The following is a 16,302-nucleotide window of genomic DNA, read 5'->3' on the forward strand; positions in this document are numbered from 1 at the left end:
ATGAGAGGACATTTCTTCCTCTGCAGGTCGGGGGCCGTTTCTCTAATGGGAACTATCATTTTCAGTGTGAATGGGCTAATTCCCATTAGACGAAAGGACCTTTCTGCCTCTGCAGCTCGGGGGCCGTTTCTCTAATGGGAACTAGCCTTCTCAGTGTGAATGGGCTCGTTCCCATTAGACGAGAGCACATTTCTGCCTCTGCAGGTCGGAGGACCAATTCTCTAATGGGGAATAGCTGCTTCAGTGTGAATGGGCTAGATCCCATTAGAAAAGAGGTCCTTTCTGCTTCTGCAGGTAGTAGGGCCGTTTCTCTAATGGGAAATAGCTGCTTCAGTGTGAATGGGCTAATTCCCATTAGACAAGAGGAAACTTTCTTCCTCTGCAGGTCAGTGGCCGTTTCTCTAACGGGGAATATCTGCTTCAGTGTGAGTGGGCTAGTTCCCATTAGATGAAAGGACCTTTCTGCCTCTGCAGGTCGGAGGGCCGTTTCTCTAATGGGAAATAGCTGCTTCAGTGTGAATGGGCTAGTTCCCATTAGACGAAAGGACCTTTCTGCCTCTGCAGGTCGGAGGGCCGTTTCTCTAATGGGAACCAGTCTTCTCAGTGTGAATGGGTTCCCATTAGACGAGAGGACCTTTCTGCCTCTGCAGGTCGGAGGGCCGTTTCTCTAATGGGAACCAGTCTTCTCAGTGTGAATGGGTTCCCATTAGACGAGAGGACCTTTCTGCCTCTCCAGGTCAAAGGGCTGTTTCTCTAATGAGAAATTGCAGCTTCAGTGTGAGTGGGCTAGTTTCCATTAGACGGGAGGACCTTTCTGCCTATGCAGGTCAGAGGGCCGTTTCTCTAATGGGAACTAGCCTTCTCAGTGTAAATGGGCTAGTTCCCATTAGATGAGAGGACATTTCTTCCTCTGCAGGTCGGGGGCCGTTTCTCTAATGGGAACTATCATTTTCAGTGTGAATGGGCTAATTCCCATTAGACGAAAGGACCTTTCTGCCTCTGCAGCTCGGGGGCCGTTTCTCTAATGGGAACTAGCCTTCTCAGTGTGAATGGGCTCGTTCCCATTAGACGAGAGCACATTTCTGCCTCTGCAGGTCGGAGGACCAATTCTCTAATGGGGAATATCTGCTTCAGTGTGAGTGGGCTAGTTCCCATTAGATGAAAGTACCTTTCTGCCTCTGCAGGTCGGAGGGCCGTTTCTCTAATGGGAAATAGCTGCTTCAGTGTGAATGGGCTAGTTCCCATTAGACGAGTGGACCTTTCTGCCTCTGCAGGTCAGAGAGCCGTTTCTCTAATGGGAAATAGCTGCTTCAGTGTGAATGGGCTAGTTCCCATTAGACGAGAGGACCTTTCTGCCTCTCCAGGTCGGAGGGCTGTTTCTCTAATGGAACCAGACTTCTCAGTGTGAACGGGTTCCCATTAGACAAGAGGACCTTACTGCTTCTACAGGTTGGAGGGCTGTTTCTCTAATGGGAAATAGCTTCTTCATTGTGAGTGAGCTAGTTCCCATTAGACGAGAGCACCTTTCTGCCTCTCCATGTCAGAGGGAAGTTTCTCTAATGGGAACTAGCCTTCTCAGTGTGAATGGGCTAGTTCCCATTAGACAAGAGGTCCTTTCTGCCTCTGTAGCTCGGGGCCGTTTCTCTAATGGGAACTAGCCTTCTCAGTGTGAAGGGGCTAGTTCCCATTAGACGAGAGTAAGCTTTCTGCCTCTGCAGGTCGGAGGGCCGTTTCTCTAATTGGAGCTAAGCTTCTCGGTGTGAATGGGCTAGTTCCCATTAGATGAGAGGACCTTTCTGCCTCTGCAGGTCGGGGGCCATTTCTCTAATGGGAACTAGCCTTCTCAGTGTGAATGGGCTAGTTCCCATTAGACGAAAGGACCTTTGTGCCTCTGCAGGTCGTAGGGCCGTTTCTCTAATGGGAAATAGCTGCTTCAGTGTGAATGGGCTATTTCCTATTAGAAAAGAGGTCCTTTCTGCCTCTGCAGCTCGGGCCATTTCTCTAATGGGAACTAGCCTTCTCAGTGTGAGTGGGCTAGTTCCCATTAGACGGGAGGACCTTTCTGCCTCTGCAGGTCAGAGGGCCGTTTCTCTAATGGGAACTAGCCTTCTCAGTGTGTATGGGCTAGTTCCAATTAGACGAGAGGACATTTCTGCCTCTGCAGGTCGGGGGCCGTTTCTCTAATGGGAACTATCATTCTCAGTGTGAATGGCCTAGTTCCCATTAGACGAAAGCAGCTTTCTGCCTCTGCAGGTCGTAGGGCCGTTTCTCTAATGGGGAATAGCTGCTTCAGTGTGAATGGGCTAGTTCCCATTAGAAAAGAGGTCCTTTCTGCCTCTGCAGGTCATAGGGCCGTTTCTCTAATGGGAAATAGCTGCTTCAATGTGAATGGGCTAGTTCCCATTAAACAAGAGGAAACTTTCTGCCTCTGCAGGTCAGTGGCCGTTTCTCTAACGGGGAATATCTGCTTCAGTGTGAGTGGGCTAGTTCCCATTAGATGAAAAGACCTTTCTGCCTCTGCAGGTCAGAGGTCCGTTTCTCTAATGGGAAATAGCTGCTTCAGTGTGAATGCGCTAGTTCCCATTAGACAAGAGGAACTTTCTGCCTCTGCAGGTCGGAGGGCCGTTTCTCTAATGGGAACCAGCCTTCTCAGTGTGAATGGGTTCCCATTAGACGAGAGGACCTTTCTGCCTCTACAGGTCGAAGGGCTGTTTCTCTAATGGGAAATAGCTGCTTCATTGTGAGTGAGCTAGTTCCCATTAGACGAGAGCACCTTTCTGCCTCTGCAGGTCAGAGGGCTGTTTCTCTAATGAGAAATTGCTGCTTCAATGTGAGTGGGCTAGTTCCCATTAGACGAGAGGTCCTTTCTGCCTCTGCAGGTCGGAGGGCCGTTTCTCTAATGGGAACTAGCCTTCTCAGTTTAAATACGCTAGTTCCCATTAGACGAGAGGACCTTTCTGCCTCTGCAGGTCGGGGGCGTTTCTCTAATGGGAACTTGTATTCTCAGTGTGAATGGGCTAGTTCCCATTAGACGAAAGGACCTTTCTGCCTCTGCAGGTCGGAGGGCCATTTCTCTAATGGGAAATAGCTGCTTTTGTGTGAATGGGCTAGTTCCCATTAGGCGAGAGGACCTTTCTGCCTCTGCAGGTCGAAGGGTCGTTTCTCTAATGGGAACTAGCCTTCTCAGTGTGAATGGGCTAGTTCCCATTAGACTAAACTACCTGTCTGCCTCTGTAGGTCTGAGGGCCATTTCTCTAATGGGAAATAGCTGCTTCAGTGTAAATGGGATAGTTCCCATTAGACAAGAGGACCTTTCTGCCTCTGCAGGTCAGAGGGCCGTTTCTATAATGTAAAATAGCTGCTTCACTGTGAGTGGGCTAGTTCCCATTAGACGAGAGGACCTTTCTGCCTCTGCAGGTCAGATGGCCATTTCTCTAATGGGAAATAGCTGCTTCAGTGTGAATGGGCTATTTCCCATTAGACAAGAGGTCCTTTCTGCCTCTGTAGCTCGGGGCCGTTTCTCTAATGGGAACTAGCCTTCTCAGTGTGAAGGGGCTAGTTCCCATTAGACGAGAGTAAGCTTTCTGCCTCTGCAGGTCGGAGGGCCGTTTCTCTAATTGGAGCTAAGCTTCTCGGTGTGAATGGGCTAGTTCCCATTAGATGAGAGGACCTTTCTGCCTCTGCAGGTCGGGGGCCATTTCTCTAATAGGAACTAGCCTTCTCAGTGTGAATGGGCTAGTTCCCATTAGACGAAAGGACATTTCTGCCTCTGCAGGTCGTAGGGCCGTTTCTCTAATGGGAACTAGCCTTCTCAGTGTAAATGGGCTAGTTCCCATTAGACGAGAGGACATTTCTTCCTCTGCAGGTCGGGGGCCGTTTCTCTAATGGGAACTATCATTCTCAGTGTGAATAGGCTAGTTCCCATTAGAAGAAAGGACCTTTCTGCCTCTGCAGCTCGGGGGCCGTTTCTCTAATGGGAACTAGCCTTCTCAGTGTGAATGGGCTCGTTCCCATTAGACGAGAGGACATGTCTGCCTCTGCAGGTTGGAGGACCAATTCTCTAATGGGGAATAGCTGCTTCAGTGTGAATGCGCTAGTTCCCATTAGACAAGAGGAAACTTTCTGCCTCTGCAGGTCAGTGACCGTTTCTCTAACGGGGAATATCTGCTTCAGTGTGAGTGGGCTAGTTCCCATTAGATGAAAGGACCTTTCTGCCTCTGCAGGTCGGAGGGCCGTTTCTCTAATGGGAAATAGCTGCTTCAGTGTGAATGGGCTAGTTCCCATTAGACGAAAGGACCTTTCTGCCTCTGCAGGTCGGAGGGCCGTTTCTCTAATGGGAACCAGTCTTCTCAGTGTGAATGGGTTCCCATTAGACGAGAGGACCTTTCTGCCTCTACAGGTCGGAGGGCTGTTTCTCTAATGGGAAATAGCTGCTTCATTATGAGTGAGCTAGTTCCCATTAGACAAGAGCACCTTTCTGCCTCTCCAGGTCAAAGGGCTGTTTCTCTAATGAGAAATTGCAGCTTCAGTGTGAGTGGGCTAGTTTCCATTAGACGGGAGGACCTTTCTGCCTATGCAGGTCAGAGGGCCGTTTCTCTAATGGGAACTAGCCTTCTCAGTGTAAATGGGCTAGTTCCCATTAGATGAGAGGACATTTCTTCCTCTGCAGGTCGGGGGCCGTTTCTCTAATGGGAACTATCATTTTCAGTGTGAATGGGCTAATTCCCATTAGACGAAAGGACCTTTCTGCCTCTGCAGCTCGGGGGCCGTTTCTCTAATGGGAACTAGCCTTCTCAGTGTGAATGGGCTCGTTCCCATTAGACGAGAGCACATTTCTGCCTCTGCAGGTCGGAGGACCAATTCTCTAATGGGGAATAGCTGCTTCAGTGTGAATGGGCTAGATCCCATTAGAAAAGAGGTCCTTTCTGCTTCTGCAGGTCGTAGGGCCGTTTCTCTAATGGGAAATAGCTGCTTCAGTGTGAATGGGCTAATTCCCATTAGACAAGAGGAAACTTTCTTCCTCTGCAGGTCAGTGGCTGTTTCTCTAACGGGGAATATCTGCTTCAGTGTGAGTGGGCTAGTTCCCATTAGATGAAAGGACCTTTCTGCCTCTGCAGGTCGGAGGGCCGTTTCTCTAATGGGAAATAGCTGCTTCAGTGTGAATGGGCTAGTTCCCATTAGACGAGTGGACCTTTCTGCCTCTGCAGGTCAGAGAGCCGTTTCTCTAATGGGAAATAGCTGCTTCAGTGTGAATGGGCTAGTTCCCATTAGACGAGAGGACCTTTCTGCCTCTCCAGGTCGGAGGGCTGTTTCTCTAATGGAACCAGACTTCTCAGTGTGAACGGGTTCCCATTAGACAAGAGGACCTTACTGCTTCTACAGGTTGGAGGGCTGTTTCTCTAATGGGAAATAGCTGCTTCATTGTGAGTGAGCTAGTTCCCATTAGACGAGAGCACCTTTCTGCCTCTCCATGTCAGAGGGAAGTTTCTCTAATGGGAACTAGCCTTCTCAGTGTAAATGGGCTAGTTCCCATTAGACGAGAGGACCTTTCTGCCTCTGCAGGTCGGGGGCCGTTTCTCTAATGGGAACTAGCCTTCTCAGTGTGAATGGGCTAGTTCCCATTAGACGAAAGGACCTTTCTGCCTCTGCAGGTCAGAGGGCCATTTCTCTAATGGGAAATAGCTGCTTCAGTGTGAATGGGCTAGTTCCCATTAGACGGGAGGACCTTTCTGCCTCTGCAGGTCGAAGGGTCGTTTCTCTAATGGGAACTAGCCTTCTCAGTGTGAATGGGCTAGTTCCCATTAGACGAAAGGACCTGTCTGCCTCTGCAGGTCGGAGGGCCATTTCTCTAATGGGAAATAGCTGCTTCAATGTAAATGGGATAGTTCCCATTGGACAAGAGGACCTTTCTGCCTCTGCAGGTCAGAGGGCCGTTTCTCTAATGTAAAATAGCTGCTTCAGTGTGAGTGGGCTAGTTCCCATTAGACGAGAGGACCTTTCTGCCTCTGCAGGTCAGATGGCCATTTCTCTAATGGGAAATAGTTGCATAAGTGTGAGTGGGCTAGTTCACATTAGACAAAAGGACCTTTCTGCCTCTGCAGGTCGGAGGGCAGTTTCTCTAATGGGAAATAGCTGCTTCAGTGTGATTGGGCTAGTTCCCATTAGACAAGAGGTCCTTTCTGCCTCTGTAGCTCGGGGCCGTTTCTCTAATGGGAACTAGCCTTCTCAGTGTGAAGGGGCTAGTTCCCATTAGACGAGAGTAAGCTTTCTGCCTCTGCAGGTCGGAGGGCCGTTTCTCTAATTGGAGCTAAGCTTCTCGGTGTGAATGGGCTAGTTCCCATTAGATGAGAGGACCTTTCTGCCTCTGCAGGTCGGGGGCCATTTCTCTAATGGGAACTAGCCTTCTCAGTGTGAATGGGCTAGTTCCCATTAGACGAAAGGACCTTTCTGCCTCTGCAGGTCGTAGGGCCGTTTCTCTAATGGGAAATAGCTGCTTCAGTGTGAATGGGCTATTTCCTATTAGAAAAGAGGTCCTTTCTGCCTCTGCAGCTCGGGCCATTTCTCTAATGGGAACTAGCCTTCTCAGTGTGAGTGGGCTAGTTCCCATTAGACGGGAGGACCTTTCTGCCTCTGCAGGTCAGAGGGCCGTTTCTCTAATGGGAACTAGCCTTCTCAGTGTGTATGGGCTTGTTCCAATTAGACGAGAGGACATTTCTGCCTCTGCAGGTCGGGGGCCGTTTCTCTAATGGGAACTATCATTCTCAGTGTGAATGGCCTAGTTCCCATTAGACGAAAGCAGCTTTCTGCCTCTGCAGGTCGTAGGGCTGTTTCTCTAATGGGGAATAGCTGCTTCAGTGTGAATGGGCTAGTTCCCATTAGAAAAGAGGTCCTTTCTGCCCCTGCAGGTCATAGGGCCGTTTCTCTAATGGGAAATAGCTGCTTCAGTGTGAATGGGCTAGTTCCCATTAGACAAGAGGAAACTTTCTGCCTCTGCAGGTCAGTGGCCGTTTCTCTAACGGGGAATATCTGCTTCAGTGTGAGTGGGCTAGTTCCCATTAGATGAAAGGACCTTTCTGCCTCTGCAGGTCGGAGGGCCGTTTCTCTAATGGGAAATAGCTGCTTCAGTGTGAATGCGCTAGTTCCCATTAGACAAGAGGAACTTTCTGCCTCTGCAGGTCGGAGGGCCGTTTCTCTAATGGGAACCAGCCTTCTCAGTGTGAATGGGTTCCCATTAGACGAGAGGACTTTTCTGCCTCTACAGGTCGAAGGGCTGTTTCTCTAATGGGAAATAGCTGCTTCATTGTGAGTGAGCTAGTTCCCATTAGACGAGAGCACCTTTCTGCCTCTGCAGGTCAGAGGGCTGTTTCTCTAATGAGAAATTGCTGCTTCAATGTGAGTGGGCTAGTTCCCATTAGACGAGAGGTCCTTTCTGCCTCTGCAGGTCGGAGGGCCGTTTCTCTAATGGGAACTAGCCTTCTCAGTTTAAATGGGCTAGTTCCCATTAGACGAGAGGACCTTTCTGCCTCTGCAGGTCGGGGGCGTTTCTCTAATGGGAACTTGTATTCTCAGTGTGAATGGGCTAGTTCCCATTAGACGAAAGGACCTTTCTGCCTCTGCAGGTCGGAGGGCCATTTCTCTAATGGGAAATAGCTGCTTTTGTGTGAATGGGCTAGTTCCCATTAGACGAGAGGACCTTTCTGCCTCTGCAGGTCGAATGGTCGTTTCTCTAATGGGAACTAGCCTTCTCAGTGTGAATGGGCTAGTTCCCATTAGACGAAACTACCTGTCTGCCTCTGCAGGTCTGAGGGCCATTTCTCTAATGGGAAATAGCTGCTTCAGTGTAAATGGGATAGTTCCCATTAGACAAGAGGACCTTTCTGCCTCTGCAGGTCAGAGGGCCGTTTCTATAATGTAAAATAGCTGCTTCAGTGTGAGTGGGCTAGTTCCCATTAGACGAGAGGACCTTTCTGCCTCTGCAGGTCAGATGGCCATTTCTCTAATGGGAAATAGTTGCATCAGTGTGAGTGGGCTAGTTCCCATTAGACAAAAGGACCTTTCTGCCGCTGCAGGTCGGAGGGCCGTTTCTCTAATGGGAAATAGCTGCTTCAGTGTGAATGGGCTAGTTCCCATTAGACAAGAGGTCCTTTCTGCCTCTGTAGCTCGGGGCCGTTTCTCTAATGGGAACTAGCCTTCTCAGTGTGAAGGGGCTAGTTCCCATTAGACGAGAGTAAGCTTTCTGCCTCTGCAGGTCGGAGGGCCGTTTCTCTAATTGGAGCTAAGCTTCTCGGTGTGAATGGGCTAGTTCCCATTAGATGAGAGGACCTTTCTGCCTCTGCAGGTCGGGGGCCATTTCTCTAATAGGAACTAGCCTTCTCAGTGTGAATGGGCTAGTTCCCATTAGACGAAAGGACATTTCTGCCTCTGCAGGTCGTAGGGCCGTTTCTCTAATGGGAAATAGCTGCTTCAGTGTGAATGGGCTATTTCCTATTAGAAAAGAGGTCCTTTCTGCCGCTGCAGCTCGGGCCGTTTCTCTAATGGGAACTAGCCTTCTCAGTGTGAGTGGGCTAGTTCCCTTTAGATGAAAGGACCTTTCTGCCTCTGCAGGTCGAAGGGCCGTTTCTCTAAAGGGAAATAGCTGCTTCAGTGGGATTGGGCTAGTTCCCATTAGATGAGAGGACCTTTCTGCCTCTGCAGGTAAGAGGGCCGTTTCTCTAATGGGAAATAGCTGCTTCAGTGTGAATGGGCTAGTTCCCATTAGAAAAGAGGTCCTTTCTGCCTCTGCAGCTCGGGGCCGTTTCTCTAATGGGAACTAGCCTTCTCAGTGTGAGTGGGCTAGTTCCCATTAGACGAAAGGACCTTTCTGCCTCTGCAGGTCATAGGGCCGTTTCTCTAATGGGAAATAGCTGCTTCAGTGTGAATGGGCTAGTTCCCATTAGAAAAGAGGTCCTTTCCGCCTCTGCAGCTCGGGGCCGTTTCTCTAATGGGAACTAGCCTTCTCAGTGTGAGTGGGCTAGTTCCCATTAGGTGAAAGGACCTTTCTGCCTCTGCAGGTCGGAGGGCCGTTTCTCTAATGGGAAATAGCTGCTTCAGTGGGATTGGGCTAGTTCCCATTAGATGAGAGGACCTTTCTGCCTCTGCAGGTTAGAGGGCCGTTTCTCTAATGGGAAATAGCTGCTTCAGTGTGAAGGGTCTAGTTCCCATTAGACTAGAGGACCTTTCTGCCTCTGCAGGTCGGAGGGCCGTTTCTCTAATGGGAACCAGCCTTCTCAGTGTGAATGGGTTCCCATTAGACGAGAGGACCTTTCTGCCTCTACAGGTGGAAGGGCTGTTTCTCTAATGGGAAATAGCTGCTTCATTGTGAGTGAGCTAGTCCCCATTAGACGAGAGGTCCTTTCTGCCTCTCCAGGTCAGAGGGCCGTTTCACTAATGGGAACTTGCATTCTCAGTGTGTATGGGCGAGTTCCCATTAGAGGAAAGGACCTTTCTGCCTCTGCAGGTCGGACGGCCATTTCTCTAATGGGAAATAGTTGCATCAGTGTGAGTGGGCTAGTTCCCATTAGACGAAAGGACCTTTCTGCCTCTGCAGGTCGGAGGGCCGTTTCTCTAATGGGAACCAGCCTTCTCAGTGTGAATGGGTTCCCATTAGACAAGAGGACCTTTCTGCCTCTACAGGTCGAAGGGCTGTTTCTCTAATGGGAAATAGCTGCTTGATTGTGAGTGAGCTAGTCCCCATTAGACAAGAGCACCTTTCTGCCTCTCCAGGTCAGAGGGCTGTTTCTCTAATGAGAAATTGCTGCTTCATTGTGAATGGGCTAGTTCCCATTAGACGAGAGGTCCTTTCCGCCTCTGCAGGTCGGAGGGCCGTTTCTCTAATGGGAACCAGCCTTCTCAGTGTGAACGGGTTCCCATTAGACAAGAGCACCTTTCTGCCTCTCCAGGTCAGAGGGCTGTTTCTCTAATGAGAAATTGCTGCTTCAGTGTGAGTGGGCTAGTTCCCATTAGACAAGAGGACCTTTCTACCTCTGCAGGTCAGAGGGACGTTTCTCTAATGGGAACTAGCCTTCTCAGTGTAAATGAGCTAGTTCCCATTAGACGAGAGGACCTTTCTGCCTCTGCAGGTCGGGTGCCGTTTCTCTAATGGGAACTAGCATTCTCAGTGTGAATGGGCTAGTTCCGATTAGATGAAAGGACCTTTCTGCCTCTGCAGGTCGTAGGGCCGTTTCTCTAATGGGAAATAGCTGCTTCAGTGTGAATGGGCTAGTTCCCATTAGACGAGAGGAAACATTCTGCCTCTGCAGGTCAGAGGGCCGTTTCTCTAATTGGAGCTAAGCTTCTCGGTGTGAATGGGCTAGTTCCCATTAGACGAGAGGACCTTTCTGCCTCAGCAGGTCGGGGGCCATTTCTCTAATGGGAACTAGCCTTCTCAGTGTGAATGGGCTAGTTCCCATTAGACGAGAGGACATTTCTGCCTCTGCAGGTCGCAGAGCCAATTCCCTAATGGGGAATTGCTGCTTCAGTGTGAGTGGGCTAGTTCCCATTAGACGAAAGGACCTTTCTGCCTCTGCAGGTCGGAGGACCAATTCTCTAATGGGGAATAGCTGCTTCAGTGTGAATGGGCTAGATCCCATTAGAAAAGAGGTCCTTTCTGGTTCTGCAGGTCGTAGGGCCGTTTCTCTAATGGGAAATAGCTGCTTCAGAGTGAATGGGCTAATTCCCATTAGACAAGAGGAAACTTTCTTCCTCTGCAGGTCAGTGGCCGTTTCTCTAACGGGGAATATCTGCTTCAGTGTGAGTGGGATAGTTCCCATTAGATGAAAGGACCTTTCTGCCTCTGCAGGTCGGAGGGCCGTTTCTCTAATGGGAAATAGCTGCTTCAGTGTGAATGGGCTAGTTCCCATTAGACGAGAGGACCTTTCTGCCTCTGCAAGTCGGAGGGCCGTTTCTCTAATGGGAACCCGCCTTCTCAGTGTGAATGGGTTCCCATTAGACGAGAGGACCTTTCTGCCTCTACAGGTCGAAGGGCTGTTTCTCTAATGGGAAATTGCTGCTTCAGTGCGAGTGAGTTAGTTCCCATTAGACGAGAGCACCTTTCTGCCTCTCCAGGTCAGGGGGCTGTTTCTCTAATGGGAAATTGCTGCTTCAGTGTGAGTGGGCTAGTTCCCATTAGACGAGAGGTCCTTTCTGCCTCTGCAGGTCGGAGGGCCGTTTCTCTAATGGGAACTAGCCTTCTCAGTCTAAATGGGCTAGTTCCCATTAGACGAGAGGACCTTTCTGCCTCTGCAGGTCGGGGGCCGTTTCTCTAATGGGAACTTGCATTCTCAGTCTGAATGGGCTAGTTCCCATTAGACGAAAGGACCTTTCTGCCTCTGCAGGTCAGAGGGCCATTTCTCTAATGGGAAATAGCTGCTTCAGTGTGAATGGGCAAGTTCCCATTAGACGAGAGGACCTTTCTGCCTCTGCAGGTCAAAGGGTCGTTTCTCTAATGGGAACTAGCCTTCTCAGTGTGAATGGGCTAGTTCCCATTAGACGAAAGGACCTGTCTGCCTCTGCAGGTCGGAGGGCCATTTCTCTAATGGGAAATAGCTGCTTCAGTGTAAATGGGATAGTTCCCATTGGACAAGAGGACCCTTCTGCCTCTGCAGGTCAGAGGGCCGTTTCTCTAATGTAAAATAGCTGCTTCAGTGTGAGTGGGCTAGTTCCCATTAGACAAGAGGACCTTTCTGCCTTTGCAGGTCAGATGGCCATTTCTCTAATGGGAAATAGTTGCATAAGTGTGAGTGGGCTAGTTCACATTAGACAAAAGGACCTTTCTGCCTCTGCAGTTCGGGGGCCGTTTCTCTAATGGGAAATAGCTGCTTCAGTGTGAATGGGCTAGTTCCCATTAGACAAGAGGTCCTTTCTGCCTCTGTAGCTCGGGGCCGTTTCTGTTATGGGAACTAGCCTTCTCAGTGTGAAGGGGCTAGTTCCCATTACACGAGAGTAAGCTTTCTGCCTCTGCAGGTCGGAGGGCCGTTTCTCTAATTGGAGCTAAGCTTCTCGGTGTGAATGGGCTAGTTCCCATTAGATGAGAGGACCTTTCTGCCTCTGCAGGTCGGGGGCCATTTCTCTAATGGGAACTAGCCTTCTCAGTGTGAATGGGCTAGTTCCCATTAGACGAAAGGACCTTTCTGCCTCTGCAGGTCGTAGGGCCGTTTCTCTAATGGGAAATAGCTGCTTCAGTGTGAATGGGCTATTTCCTATTAGAAAAGAGGTCCTTTCTGCCTCTGCAGCTCGGGCCATTTCTCTAATGGGAACTAGCCTTCTCAGTGTGAGTGGGCTAGTTCCCATTAGACGGGAGGACCATTCTGCCTCTGCAGGTCAGAGGGCCGTTTCTCTAATGGGAATTAGCCTTCTCAGTGTGTATGGGCTAGTTCCCATTAGACGAGAGGACATTTCTGCCTCTGCAGGTCGGGGGCCGTTTCTCTAATGGGAACTATCATTCTCAGTGTGAATGGGCTAGTTCCCATTAGACGAAAGGACCTTTCTGCTTCTGCAGGTCGTAGGGCCGTTTCTCTAATGGGAAATAGCTGCTTCAGTGTGAATGGGCTAGTTCCCATTAGACAAGACGTCCTTTCTGCCACCGCAGCTCGGGGGCCGTTTCTCTAATGGGAACTAGCCTTCTCAGTGTGAATGGGCTCGTTCCCATTAGACGAGAGGACATTTCTGCCTCTGCAGGTCGGAGGACCAATTCTCTAATGGGGAATAGCTGCTTCAATGTGAATGGGCTAGTTCCCATTAGAAAAGAGGTCCTTTCTGCCTCTGCAGGTCGTAGGGCCGTTTCTCTAATGGGAAATAGCTGCTTCAGTGTGAATGGGCTAGTTCCCATTAGACAAGAGGAAACTTTCTGCCTCTGCAGGTCGGAGGGCCGTTTCTCTAATGGGAACTAGCCTTCTCAGTGTGAATGGGCTAGTTCCCATTAGATGAAAGGACCTTTCTGCCTCTGCAGGTCGGAGGGCCGTTTCTCTAATGGGAAATAGCTGCTTCAGTGTGAATGGGCTAGTTCCCATTAGATGAGAGGAACTTTCTGCCTCTGCAGGTCGGAGGGCCGTTTCTCTAATGGGAACCAGCCTTCTCAGTGTGAATGGGTTCCCATTAGACGAGAGGACCTTTCTGCCTCTACAGGTCGAAGGGCTGTTTCTCTAATGGGAAATAGCTGCTTCATTGTGAGTGAGCTAGTTCCCATTAGACGAGAGCACCTTTCTGCCTCTCCAGGTCAGAGGGCTGTTTCTCTAATGAGAAATTGCTGCTTCAATGTGAGTGGGCTAGTTCCCATTAGACGAGAGGTCCTTTCTGCCTCTGCAGGTCGGAGGGCCGTTTCTCTAATGGGAACTAGCCTTCTCAGTTTAAATGGGCTAGTTCCCCTTAGACGAGAGGACCTTTCTGCCTCTGCAGGTCGTGGGCGTTTCTCTAATGGGAACTTGTATTCACAGTGTGAATGGGCTAGTTCCCATTAGACGAAAGGACCTTTCTGCCTCTGCAGGTCGGAGGGCCATTTCTCTAATGGGAAATAGCTGCTTTTGTGTGAATGGGCTAGTTCCCATTAGACGAGAGGACCTTTCTGCCTCTGCAGGTCGAAGGGTCGTTTCTCTAATGGGAACTAGCCTTCTCAGTGTGAATGGGCTAGTTCCCATTAGACGAAACTACCTGTCTGCCTCTGCAGGTCGGAGGGCCATTTCTCTAATGGGAAATAGCTGCTTCAGTGTAAATGGGATAGTTCCCATTAGACAAGAGGACCTTTCTGCCTCTGCAGGTCAGAGGGCCGTTTCTCTAATGTAAAATAGCTGCTTCAGTGTGAGTGGGCTAGTTCCCATTAGACGAGAGGACCTTTCTGCCTCTGCAGGTCAGATGGCCATTTCTCGAATGGGAAATAGTTGCATCAGTGTGAGTGGGCTAGTTCCCATTAGACAAAAGGACCTTTCTGCCGCTGCAGGTCGGAGGGCCGTTTCTCTAATGGGAAATAGCTGCTTCAGTGTGAATGGGCTAGTTCCCATTAGACAAGAGGTCCTTTCTGCCTCTGTAGCTCGGGGCCGTTTCTCTAATGGGAACCAGCCTTCTCAGTGTGAATGGGTTCCCATTAGACGAGAGGACCTTTCTGCCTCTACAGGTCGAAGGGCTGTTTCTCTAATGGGAAATAGCTGCTTCATTGTGAGTGAGCTAGTCCCCATTAGACAAGAGCACCTTTCTGCCTCTCCAGGTCAGAGGGCTGTTTCTCTAATGAGAAATTGCTGCTTCAGTGTGAGTGGGCTAGTTCCCATTAGACGAGAGGTCCTTTCTGCCTCTGCAGGTCGGAGGGCCGTTTCTCTAATGGGAACTAGCCTTCTCAGTGTGAATGGGCTAGTTCCCGTTAGACGAGAGGAAATTTCTGCCACTGCAGGTCGGAGGGCCAATTCTCTAATGGGGAATAGCTGCTTCAGTATGAGTGGGCTAGTTCCCATTCGACGAAAGGACCTTTCTGCCTTTGCAGGTCGGAGGGCCGTTTCTCTAATGGGAACTAACCTTCTCAGTGTGAATGGGCTGGTTCCCATTAGACTAGAGGACCTTTCTGCCTCTCCATGTCAGAGAGACGTTTCTCTAATGGGAAATAGCTGCTTCAGTGTGAATGGGCTAGTTCCCATTAGATGAGAGGACTTTTCTGCCTCTCCAGGTCGGAGGGCCGTTTCTCTAATGGGAACTAGCCTTCTCAGTGTGAATGGGCTAGTTCCCATTAGACGAGTGGACCTTTCTGCCTCTGCAGGTCAGAGAGCCGTTTCTCTAATGGGAAATAGCTGCTTCAGTGTGAATGGGCTAGTTCCCATTAGACGAGAGGACCTTTCTGCCTCTCCAGGTCGGAGGGCTGTTTCTCTAATGGGAAATAGCTGCTTCATTGTGAGTGAGCTAGTTCCCATTAGACGAGAGCACCTTTCTGCCTCTCCATGTCAGAGGGATGTTTCTCTAATGGGAACCAGACTTCTCAGTGTGAACGGGTTCCCATTAGACGAGAGGACCTTACTGCTTCTACAGGTTGGAGGGCTGTTTCTCTAATGGGAAATAGCTGCTTCATTGTGAGTGAGCTAGTTCCCATTAGACGAGAGCACCTTTCTGCCTCTCCATGTCAGAGGGATGTTTCTCTAATGGGAACTAGCCTGCTCAGTGTAAATGGGCTAGTTCCCATTAGACGAGAGGACCTTTCTGCCTCTGCAGGTCGGGGGCCATTTCTCTAATGGGAACTAGCCTTCTCAGTGTGAAGGGGCTAGTTCCCATTAGACGAAAGGACCTTTCTGCCTCTGCAGGTCGTAGGGCCATTTCTATAATAGGAAATAGCTGCTTCAGTGTGAATGGGCTAGTTCCCATTAGACAAGAGGTCCTTTCTGCCTCTGCAGCTCGGGGGCTGTTTCTCTAAAGGGAACTAGCCTTCTCAGTGTGAATGGGCTAGTTCCCATTAGACGAGAGGAAACTTTCTGCCTCTGCAGGTCAGTGGCCGTTTCTCTAACAGGGAATAGCTGCTTCAGTGTGAGTGGGCTAGTTCCCATTAGATGAAAGGACCTTTCTGCCTCTGCAGGTCGGAGGGCCGTTTCTCTAATGGGAAATAACTGCTTCAGTGTGATTGGGCTACTTCCCATTAGATGAGAGGACCTTTCTGCCTCTGCAGGTAAGAGGGCCGTTTCTCTAATGGGAAATAGCTGCTTCAGTGTGAATGGGCTAGTTCCCATTAGACGAGAGGACCTTTCTGCCTCTGCTGGTCAGAGAGCCGTTTCTCTAATGGGAAATAGCTGCTTCAGTGTGAATGGGCTAGTTCCCATTAGACGAGAGGACCTTTCTGTCTCTCCAGGTCGGAGGGCCGTTTCACTAATGGGAACCTTCCTTCTGAGTGTGAATGGGTTCCCATTAGACAAGGGGACCTTTCTGCCTCTACAGGTCGGAGGGCTGTTTCTCTAATGGGAAATAGCTGCTTCATTGTGAGTGAGCTAGTTCCCATTAGACGAGAGCACCTTTCTGCCTCTCCAGGTCAGAGGGCTGTTTCTCTAATGAGAAATTGCTGCTTCAGTGTGAGTGGGCTAGTTCCCATTAGACGGGAGGACCTTTCTGCCTCTGCAGGTCAGAGGGCCGTTTCTCTAATGGGAACTAACCTTCTCAGTGTAAATGGGCTAGTTCCCATTAGACGAGAGGACCTTCTGCCTCTGCAGGTCGGGGGCCGTTTCTCTAATGGGAACTAGCATTCTCAGTGTGAATGGGCTAGTTCCCATTAGACGAAAGGACCTTTCTGCCTCTGCAGGTCGTAGGGCC

Source organism: Ambystoma mexicanum, chromosome 3q (assembly GCF_040938575.1).
Source record: "Ambystoma mexicanum isolate Mex_15411 chromosome 3q, UKY_AmexF1_1, whole genome shotgun sequence".
Taxonomy (NCBI): domain Eukaryota; kingdom Metazoa; phylum Chordata; class Amphibia; order Caudata; family Ambystomatidae; genus Ambystoma; species Ambystoma mexicanum.